Raw genomic sequence first — 9,461 nt, forward strand, 5'->3', positions numbered from 1 at the left:
TATATATAAGCAACAACTAGATTAATAAAATAGATAAAATAAATAAAATGAACATTACAAATATAGTGATGTTTTTTAATCATGCTTATAATGTAACAAAATGTGTATAACACATGTCAGTGCACTATGGCATTAGGCTATGACATCAATCACGCGCACTATTAATGAAGTGGAGAATATATATTTATCTGTTGTATTTGTTGAAGATCATTATGTTGTCTTTCGTAATATACATTAATATCTTTAATTAATTGTCTTTGAAATGTACATTAATATAATCTATACATGCTGAGGTATTCTAACTTTGGATTATTGTCATTTCTATTGTCTCGGACTCCAGGTGCCTCTCCTTTTCTCAGCTCAATTACATTGGTTCTACAATAGTTTTTTCTGAGCTTTTACTATTTGTTCTTGGTTTTTGAACAATTATCCTTAATCGAATATTCGGATCTCCTATGGGTGCCAATGAGTCTGTGCTGAAGTGCTGAGTCCCCAGAAATAGATTTCATAAGCGGGCCCGAGTCCTCTGCCGACTCCTCACGGTTGTCACGCCAACCTCCTTCCCAAGCCTTCCAAGATCCTTCTCACTACAGGAAGAAAGAGCTCTCCTCGTTCCCGAGTTACCCGCGCCCAACATGCGTGCTCCAACTGCCGACCTATCCACAGTGCCCGGCGTGAGTCGCTCAGGGCGTCGGATGACGATGCCACCACCTCCGGCCGATTCCTCTCTTAATCGAGGCCTCAGCACGCATCGGTGTCACTGATGTCTGAGCCCAATTATCGCCGAATCATCTGCCCTAGCGCACCAAGCTTCCGTCAGCAGAGGCGCAGGTTTAACAGTCCATTCAACGCCAGCCATCGGCAGCAATCTGCCGACGCTTGACCGAAGCCGCCAGCGCCGAGTCGGCAGCCGCTTCTCTTCCTGAGATGCGTGCCTATCTCGCCCTGCCGAGTAATAGAGACAGGACTCAGGAGAGGACTCCTGAGTCCTCCACCTCTTACAGCCACCGTCTCTACCCTCTCCCGGGTCCTCGCCCACGGCTTACAAGTGCCGACTCCCGAATCCTCGTTCATGGCACGCGTGGACTGCCGACCCCGGAGTCTTTCGGAACACGACACACTACAAAGCTCCACACCGTAGAGCTCTGCCGCCACATTAGGCGAACTCGCCACCGAGCTCGATCACCACACACGGCAGCGTGCATACCTCCCACGCAGCGCGTCGCTGAGCTCGCCAGAGCTTGACCGTCATTGCAGAGTCGGCCCTGGGCCGGGGCAAACAGGGCGACCGCCCAGGGCCCAAAAATCAGAGGGGCCCAATTTTAAACCCTGTATTATTAATTTTTATATTTGGATTTAGCCGTTAGGTTACGCTGGGAGTGGAACGAAGCGCCGTAATCACGCCGTCGCTCGCATTCATCTTCCTTCACGAAGTCGCTCGCGTTCTCAGTGCTCGCTCGCATCCTCTCCTCGCACCTCGCTCGCTGCCTCGCTCGCTCCTCGCCTCGCTCGAAGCCGTCGCTTGCATCCTCTCCTCGCTCGCTGCCTCGCTCGAAGCCGTCGCTCGCATCCTCGCTCGCTGCCTCGTTTTGCAGCTCAGTCGGTCGGTGGGAGTGGAACGGAACGGCCGGCTCCTTTTGCACGATCTCGCTCGGTGGGAGTGGGGCGGCCGGTTCTCCTTTTGCACGAAGCCGGCGGCCGGCGCTCGCTCGGTCGGTGGGAGTGGGTCAGTGGGACGGCCGGTTCTGGTTGCCGGCGCTCGCTCGATCGGTGGGAGTGGGTCAGTGGGACGGCCGGCTCTGCTGGTTGCACACAGCACACTGCACAGCAGGTATGTATGGCGCCGATTTCAAAATCAATAGTGTTGCCCTAATGAAATTCCTTTATGTATGTCAAATGAGAACTAAAGTAGGTAGCTAAAATTGAAATCAGATGTTGGATGAAGAGAGAAGATTTCCGCATGCATTGCTGCTAATTCAAACTTTTGTCCACAGAAGTTTGGTAGAAAGAATAATCATAATTAAAATAGTTGTTTTATTTAGATCACTATGCAGTAATCTTGTGACATAGTGGTGTTGGAATGGCGACAATGAATTAAAAGAATTAATTGTAGAACATAAGGTACCCCTTTGTTGCATATTCTAAAGATATATTTATTATTGCATACTGGAAATCATATGCTTTATAAGTTAGTTCAAAGTTGCATTTTATGTTTCAGTGTTTAAGTACTAATTGCATAATCAAAATTTGCCAACAACCTTATAAATTGGAGTAGGATAGCATACAATTCCTTTTTAATAATTCTATTGATTATCATTATATTTCTAAATTGAATTTTGATTGCATAGGTGTTGGCAGGATTTCTAAATCCTGATGAAGGAATTGTCAGTGTAAAAAAGCCGAACAACTTTGTGTTTCAGCCGTTCATAGAGCCTTATGAGTGCAGTACTTGTCCTAGCTTTTGCTTTATTAAACTAAGGTTATGATTACTCCATCAAAAGAACAAGCATGGGCATGATGTCAACTCTTACTCTTTTGGAATTATGATGCCTTCCTTCAGGAGTACAAAGGTGAACAAATTAACTTCTCAAAGGATCTCTAATCATACAGCTCATACATGCAACGTCTACCCAACTAAAATTATCACCTTACAAGTTAATGCATTTAAATGATATTTTCTCAACATGAATATTGATCACTCAACTTAATTTGTTTCCTTGTTTGAAATGTGAGATTCTTTTAAACTTAATGACTTCTATATCTTGTCGAGAAGATTTTCATAACTAGTTTGCTATGCTTGAAAATTTATGGTCTGATATGTATAACCATAATCTAGTTTATATCTTTAGTTCATTGTCATTACATTTACAAAACATAAGTGATTGAAAAACAGCATAGCAACTATTTATTCTAAGGGCAATACTTAAACTACATCATAATGCTTTTAGTAAATATTGTTATAGGCCAAACGTTTGGATATCTGAAGTTAATGTGTGGGCAAGTTAACAGTGTAATGATGAACTAATATCTCATTCAAGAAGATATTTTTTTATTTATTTAAGCTTTCTAAGCTTAGTGATATATGCTTGACATGAACTTGGATAAAACATATATATAGTATTTAGCAAATTTTACCATGTATAAGCACATAATGTCAGAATTCAAAAGGCTATGTTCCTATATATAGAGGATGAACTCTTTAGTTGTAATAGCATTACTCATTACATCACAACTGTAGAATAATACACAACACAACAGAAAAGGCATATGCACCCAAGCATAGCAAAGATCATATAATGAAGCTAAGGAAATATAATCACTTTGTATTCTCTTATTTAGCCCCCACAACATTTTATCTTTTCCATTACATCATTAGGCATCACATTTAGTGTTCCCCCTTTCAAAAACAATATCATAATTCTCTCTCAATTTCATATATTTAATCTTCACAAGATAAGTTTAACAAAGTACCTAAATGAGGATTCATATTTGCACTAGCTCATTTAGAAAACTATAAACTCCTCTAGATTAATATATACATTACACACTTCACACTTGAAATATATATGATAGTAACAATTAAATGATAAAAAACTGTGAAGACCATAATCATATTAGGTCACATGTTGCCAAATAAAAGCATTTATGCTTGAAATCAATAGAGGACTTAATTAACCTAACCTTAGCATTAATCCTACAAGTTGCCTATAGGGAAAAGCAAGCACGGCAACTCTTAAAATAAAATTTATACACATTCATAATGTAAAATGGAAAAACCCTTAAACTAAAATAAGATGGGTGAACATCACCCTAACAAACACAAATAAAGGTATTAGACATGGAGGTTGGTATTGGATGGTTAGAAACAAAAAGTTAAAGCCAAGCTAGCTAGTCATGGATTTATTTATTCCATTTATAAATAGAAAATATTTTAATACATAAAACAAAAGGTCAAGTTACATATCCATGACATAATAGTCTAAACATAGGATTTGCTCTACATACAGAAAATTCATTCACACACATTCTTACAACACGCTAGTAGAATAACTAAAAAGCATAACTTTAAGGGTGGATATGGCTTGACGTTCATCAATATTGATCCTTTGATGGTTCATGGTGAGTGTCCATGTCTCTGATCAAGTTGTATGTGTCACTACTATCACCATTGATGTCATTTTTGTCAAGCAATAGATCACCAACTACTCTTCCTCTATTATCTCCAGGGTTGTTGGCTTTTATTAGCTTCCTTTTCTCATTGCCTTTTTCACCACAAATGTTGGAGGTATAGACAAACCTATTGGTATTAATTATGTATTCATTTTCGTTGTTGATTGTTTGGAAGAGAGAATGGTAATGGTTTGTTTGCAAATTGTCTACTTATCACTATGATTTTGGAGATCATGAGCAAACAATAATGTGCCAAGAAGGCTAGTCAATCATTGACTTGAGGTCGATTGCACCAACAATCTCTCTACAATAATCTCCCTTTCTATTTGTCATCTCTCTAGACATCAAGCATATTGATTAACTATCAAGTATCTGATTAATCGCTCAACCATCAAATATGTTGATTATATATTGAAACTCAACTCGAGCTTAGTCAATCTTGACTATAGAAGTCATTTGCACCAACAATAAATCTACCCAAAATAAGAGAAAATATGATGAAATAAGTATTCCTTGCCATGACAAGCACTAGGTCATATTCATGATCTTAAAAGATGACCTGATAATCTTTAAAAGATATGAGCGACAAACATATATTCTCCACTTCACTAGTGCGGTTGATGTCATTGCACAATGATTGTGTTATGTGTATTTCATTACATCATAAGCACGATAAAAAAGCATCACAATATTTGTGATGTTTATCTTGTTTAATTTAACTATTCTAGTAACCTAGCCATGGTTTACATGTATGTGTAGGCATGTATTCAGAAAACATTTCAACTATTTACTTATATCTTCTCTTCTTATAAAAGTTGAAAGTCCAATAAAGAGTTAGCAAAGGTGAAGTTTTAATAAGTCATGAAGAATCAGATGTTAGGTATATGAATGTTGGTACAATCTACTCCTGGTCAAGGTTGACCAAGCTCGAATTGTCTCGAGTTAGATTTTGATGTTTGATCAATATGTTAGTTGGTCTAGTGAGACGTCAAGTAAGTTAAGATTAGTCAGATGCTTAATAGTTGGTAGGTTGAAATCAACTAGATACTAGACAAGATGAGAATTCGACTTTGATAATGTTGAAACAGGAGTATTAGTTAATTAATAGAGTGTATTGATCGACTAACGGATGCAAAACCTAAAAAATATGATTTTTATATACTACTACAATATCACTACAATAGCTTTGAATAATATTTTACTATAGTGACAATTGATTGATGGATTTGATTAGTTGACTGATGGGCACTGTAGTAGTCTACAAAAGTTTCAAACCTCGGCTAGAAATTTGATTGATGTCTGTAGTCAAACGATGAGTTTGATCAATCGACTAATGGCGCTGTAGCAGCAAATAGAAGCTTCAGAAATTGATTAGAAAACTTACTGATGGCATCAATCGACTGATGGGTATGATCAATCGATTGATTGATTAAAATCAGTCTGACCTAAGGCTATAAAAGAAGACTTTTAAGGAGATTTTTGATGTCGATTCTTGGGGGTTTGAGGACGAAGTGTTATTGCATTTTCGGACCAACAAGAGATAATTCAAGATAACAACAAACATCCAAAGCAGAGCTCACTTTTGTAAACATGTTTATTTCGATTTCTTTTAATTTCATTTGTATCTTTATATTTGCTTATGGTTGTTGCAAGAATAGGTTGTAAGAAATTTCTCCGCCTCCAAAAAGTATTCAAGAAAAAGAAGATTAGTAGTGATAATCCGCTAGGATTACACCTTGGATGTAGCCGCCTTGAGAGGCGGTGAACCAAATAAAAAATTGATTTATCTTTGTGTGTTCTCTTTTGTTTTGTATTATTTTATTGCCACTACGTACTAACGAATTGTAGATGTTCCGGGGATAAACCAAGGGTCTAGCCAGAACTTGACTTGTGTCTTAAACTGGTCTCTCCACAAATGGTCCAACCCGTGGATCGGCTCCTCCTATCCGGCAGGTGCTTAGCCAGCTCCTCCTATCCGGCAGGTGCTTAGCTGGCTCCTCCTATCCGGCAGGTGCTTAGCCGGCTCCTCCTATCCGGCAGGCGCTTAGCCGGATCCTCTTATCCGGCAGGCGCTTAGCCGGATCACTCCTAACTGGTAGATGCCTAGCTGGATCCCCTTATCCGGCAGGTGCTTATCCGGCTTCTCTTGTCCGGCAGGAGCTTAGCCGGATCCTCCCAGCCGGCTGGAGCCTAGTATACTCTGTCTGTCCCACAGCCGTCCGGCCAAATCCTCTCACACCTCCGACAACTCGCTAGACCCTTGTACCTGTCTTACCTACATTTGCCACTATGCCCTAGCTCACCTCATCATTATTCTCTGACAAGCCCACGCCCCCTCTAATTAATACCATATCCCTGCTGAATATCCCGACAGTGACTGGAGATAGCTTTATTAGCGATAGGACAGTGAAATTGATTATTCCTGCTACCTCATTAATCATGAGAAGACCTTTCTTAAATGATGACGTGACAGGTGCACTTGATCGTCCTCCTATAAACAGACCACTCCACTCCACAGGTATCCCTCTGGCTCTCACTCGTAACTTTTTACACTCTTCCTGATTCTCTACTGTTTATCTTCATCCTTCCTCCACTGCCCCTAACTTGAGCGTCGGAGTGGTCGCGCCGGGGCAACACTCGGCCTTCCTACTGACGTTTACTGTGTCTGCAGGTCAGGGGCCTCCAAGTTTCCTGGTCTTCTCCCTACTGCTGCTTTTCTTCTTCATTGGTTCCATCCCACGGCGAGCTAGGCCCGGTGACGTGTCCAGGAGCAGTTCTCAACCGGAACAGTAGACAAACACATAAAATCGAATCAAAGCTATTCACCCCCTCTAGCTTGCATGGATCCCAAGTGAAGTCCAAATGGTTAAAGAAGACCGAATGTTTAGTAATTGTAAAGTCCTGACAGATCAAGGTTGATCGAATGCTAATTAAGCATGAGAAGGAAAGTTCAAACATATCAAAGAGGATTGAATATTTGACAACAATGAAATCTCAACAGATCAAGATTGATCGGGTGTTCAGTAAAGTGAGAGATTAGCATCGGTAAGGCTGAAACAGACCAAAATCAAGAACTAGGGTGTTTGAGGTGCTAGGGCACAGAAACAGATTGGGTGTTCAGGATGCTCGGGTGTGCACGGGAGTCGACACAAGGGAACCTACTCGGACTCAAGGTGATTGGGCCCGTGCGCATGACTCGGAGTCAGTACTCAAGAACCCACTCAAACTTTGGTTGCTCAAGGTACTCGACAGCCGAGTTTGGGCACTTAGTTGTGAGCTGCAACCTCCACCCACTTGGGAAGGCCACGACGTCAACCCACTCAAGCTCAAGTCGGATTACACGTGTTATTGTTGAGCTCGAACAATGTGAATGTTGCAAACAAACAGTGTGATTGTTTCTCACGAATAGCACATTGTTGCATTAGTTAAGTGGTACACTCGATTGATAACATTGATGGAGCGAATAAATAATTTCTGAGTCAATTCAAGAATTCAACTAACAGTCTATTGATGGTTAATAGCAGTTGACTATTGCATCAGTCGATTATTATTGAAGTGGATAAAGTCGGTGGGCTAACAAAGCAGGGCAACGGTCGAATTTTGATTAGATCAATCAACTGATGATGATAAACAATCGACTGTTGGACAAAAAACAATCAAGATATCAAACATATAAAAGAAGATTTTGTAAAAGATTTTCGACGCTAATTCTTAAAGATTTTGAGAGAAAGTGTTACTATATTCCAGACCTTTATGAGACAATTCAAAGTAATAATTAAGAAAGCGAATACAACGAGATTTACTTGTAAAAATATTTTATTTGCATTGTATTCATTTACATTTGTTTCCTTTGTTTTATTTTTTTTATTGCTTGTAAAAATGTGATTGTAAGAGGTTTCTCCGCTTCCGGAAGGCATCCAAGAAGGAAAAAGACGTAGTGGTGATATCACTAGAATGCTAGATCGTAGAGTAAGAATCGGGGGTTTCAAATCAAGTAAAAATTGAAATGTTGTATTTGTGCTTATATATGCTGTGTTTTTGTTTTATATTTTATTTCCACTTCATTTTTAATTCTTTATAGACGAACACAACGAATAACAAATCGCAAATCACTATTTATCCCCTTTAGCGACGTCATCGATCCCAACACTTATTATATGAAAAACTCTTTGTATGCATTATGTCCTTAATTACTGATGTGGAAAAGTAAATAATAAGTATGCTGGCATTTGATTATAAACACAACACAAATTGATTGCCCTTATCTATGTTCCTTAGGTCTTAAGTCTTAGGTTTGATCAATACATATTTTCTAATAATGTTTAAGTTGTTAGAATGCACACTTTCTTTTACTAAGTATCAATTGACTTTCATTTCACAGGCGATGGGGCCTAATTAAGAACACATAGGTGAGGGCAATCAAGTTGTGTTGTATTTATATAATCAAATGTCAACATACTTATTATTTTTTCTTTTCCACACCAATAATTAAGGGCACAATGCATACAAAGAGTTTTGATATAATGAGTCTACTAAAAAAAGAAAAGAAAATAGACTGAAATTAATAAGTATTCCTTGTCAAGACAATCACTAGGTGTATCCATGATCACATAAAGACAACATAAAAATCTTTAAAAGATATGTGCGATGAACATATATTCTCCACTTCACTAGTGCGGTTGATGCCATTGCACAATGATTGTGTTATGTGCATTTCATTATGAGCACGATGAAAAAGCATCACAATATTTGTGATATTTATCTTATTTAATTAACTATTCTAATAACCTAGCCATTGTTTATATGTATATGTAGTCACGCCTTGAGAAAACATCTCAATTATACTAAGAGGAAAGGAATACTTGGTAATCAACTTTCAAAATTCTTCTTTATTCATCTATTTGCTTATATCTTCTTTTCGTATGAAACTACATAGGATAAACATATGGTGTTCATCAACTAGATTAGCATACAGTCGACTAATAAGCAATAAAATTTTGATGTTCTAATTCGTATGTGCGGCTACACTTATCGATGAAGAATTCACTTGTCCTAGCTCTCTTCACACTTTGTTTGCTCATGATCTCCAAAACCATAGTTGTAAGTAGGCAAACCGCTATTGTTCTCTTCAAGCAACCAACAACAAATTGATGAAAAGCCAACAACCTTGGAGATAATGAAGGAAGAGTAGTTGGTGATCTATTGCTTGACAAAAATGGCATCATTAATGGTGATAGTAGTGATGCATACAACTTGGTCATCACAAACAATGACACTCACCATCAACCATT

Source organism: Curcuma longa, chromosome 11 (genome assembly GCF_044706935.1).
Source record: "Curcuma longa cultivar G26 ecotype Majalengka, Jawa Barat chromosome 11, ITB_CL_G26_1.1, whole genome shotgun sequence".
NCBI lineage: Eukaryota > Viridiplantae > Streptophyta > Magnoliopsida > Zingiberales > Zingiberaceae > Curcuma > Curcuma longa.